The 2457-nt window shown below is 44.0% G+C and overlaps 1 non-coding gene across 1 annotated transcript; it reads left to right on the forward strand.

Moving 5' to 3' along the window:
- Positions 1 to 2001: 2001 nt before the first annotated feature.
- Positions 2002 to 2073, forward strand: Trnaw-cca (transfer RNA tryptophan (anticodon CCA)). The gene has a single exon. It is a non-coding gene; the product is annotated as a tRNA-Trp (tRNA).
- Positions 2074 to 2457: the final 384 nt, after the last annotated feature.

Consider the following 2457-nt stretch of genomic DNA (forward strand, 5'->3'; position numbering starts at 1 on the left):
GCATTCAAAGATCCCCGACTGCTTCTCACGCTTCCCAGCAACTGCAGCTTATGTAACCGTAATGTTCACCGGGAAACAGGGGCGCCGAACGCTATGCACGATGGCAAGCTTTCTAGTAAAAACGCAGCTCCTTGCGTGGGCCACTCCACAGGTCGTGCACAGCCGCGCTAAAAAATTGCAGCATTTTCAGGTTTCTGTCCATTGTGTCTCACTTTCATAATTTCAGTTTGAAAAGATTTAACGTAAAATGAATGCGCTGTCAGTGGTTGGTTTCGTGACATGTGTTTGTGTGGTGTCATTCTACAAATTCCGAGGATTAACATTGTCAAGAATCTAAGACAAGGTACGAGCAACTTTAGGGATAGCATGGTGTGGCAGTATAACCCGCATATACCACATGTCATATAGCAAGGCATGGTATATACATATACCTAAATATATACGGGAATTTTCGCTCACGGGACGCCGACATCGGTTTTACTGCGGTCCTTAACGCTTTTGCGTTAGAAGTAATGATTTGACTGACAGGAGCATTGTTTCTGAACAACGCAGCCAGCTCGTCCTTTTTAAAGCGAAGATATTTAGCGTGGAAGCTTGGGCGTGTTGGTGATTCATTGAAAAAAAAACACACACAGCGCAAAAAAGACAAGGACACGAGAAAGCAACACGCACACAGCACTGACTTGCAACAGTTTATTCATGAGGACATGAAGGAATAAATACATATGGCACTACCATGTGCCAACATGTGAATACTTAGCAAAACACTGGAGCGTCATTTCGAATGATGATAATGATTAGCACTGACAATTGGGCGAGTTGGTACGGATGCATGGCTTCATAACGGCGCAACAAGGAAGACGAAAAGACGAAAGAACACACGAGCACAAGCGCCGACTCACAACTAAAGTTTGTTTATGTGATGATAATGATAGCCACGTGCTGACAATGCACACTGGCTGTTTGTCATTCAAATGTTGTTTGGATATGCGATTTCCCGAGATGAAAGTGCAATCGAAGGTGAACTGACGCACGAGCTATCAAATTTTCTGATGAAATCTGCCTAAATGATTTCACGTGTCAGCTGTGAATTATGTCTAGCCAGCACTTCGATTTTGTCGAAGTAGGGCTTACACCCGGAATCACAGCAATGAATGCCCAGATGACCCTGTACCGTTTTGTACACGTTATTATGGTGCTCTCTGAGACGATCATTTATGCACCTACCGGTCTGTCCCACGTACTTTTTTTTTTCAGGAGAGGGGAATTATATACACCACGCCAGTAGTGCAGGATACAAAACTGTTCCTGTGTTTCACAGTACAACGGCCACGCCTGGTTTGCGAACCAAACTTGCAAAGTTTCGATAGTTTTTCCGGAGCGGAAAAAGCCACCGCAACATCAGCGCGTTGCCCTACCCTCTTCAGTTTGTGGGACACATCATGTATATACGGAAATACTGCAAGTTTTTTTTCTTTTTCACTGGCGGACGTGGTGCTCGATTGTAGTCACCCCGCTTTATTTGCTTAAAAAGATTTTCCGCGACGGCTGATATTAAAGCCTTCGTGTATCCGGCAGATAACAAGCGGTCAACCTGCGCATCAAAACTTATTTGCATTGAATGCCGACATGACTTTCTGAGGGCATTGACGAGGCACACATTAACGATTCCTCTTTTGACTAATTTCCAATGTGCTGCCTTGAAAGTGAGAAGCGGTCTCCCGCTCCTCGGTTCGAAGGACCAGCATAAGTGTCTACTGGACAAGCACAGCTTGACGTACAAAAACCTTAGACAGTTATTTTCAGACGATGCGTCAGCTCTAACTGATGCAGGTCTCCGAAGGGCGACCTATTTCTGGCACTCTGCTTTTGCGAAGCGTTGTTGTTTTTAAAGTCTTCCAATTTCATGCCCCCCGGCACGCATTCTTAACACCGTCACTCACATGCCAAAATAAAAGTGAAGCAGAAATACTGAAGGCAGATGTTCGAACGTCAACGAAGGACTCGGTGGCGCAACGGTAGCGCGTCTGACTCCAGATCAGAAGGTTGCGTGTTCGAATCACGTCCGGGTCATCTTTTTTTTTTTTAGGGTTTTCATTTTTGCATTATTTTTACCAGACCAACGTTATCACTGGTTTTCACGTTTTAAAGTTCTCTGACTGCCAATGCGATGTAAGTAAAAGTAAGGAACGTGCCATCTTTGCGAAGTGCATTCATTCTCTTCTCTTTCCTTTTCATATTTACATTTTCAATTAGTTAGCCCCAGAAGTATGCGTTTCACTTTATTCGGAGTGTGAGGGAACATAAGGTAATTTTTTATTTCGTCTGATTTATTAAAGGGTATGTTGAGGTACGCATAAGATAAACAGTGCGATCGATGTGTCAGGAATCTTTACTGTAGTATTTTTGGCATGGCGCAAAATCAGTGTAGCAAGTGAGGCAAGATACTTGCTGGAA

The sequence above is a fragment of the Dermacentor silvarum genome, chromosome 8, assembly GCF_013339745.2.
Source record: "Dermacentor silvarum isolate Dsil-2018 chromosome 8, BIME_Dsil_1.4, whole genome shotgun sequence".
Classification (NCBI taxonomy): domain Eukaryota; kingdom Metazoa; phylum Arthropoda; class Arachnida; order Ixodida; family Ixodidae; genus Dermacentor; species Dermacentor silvarum.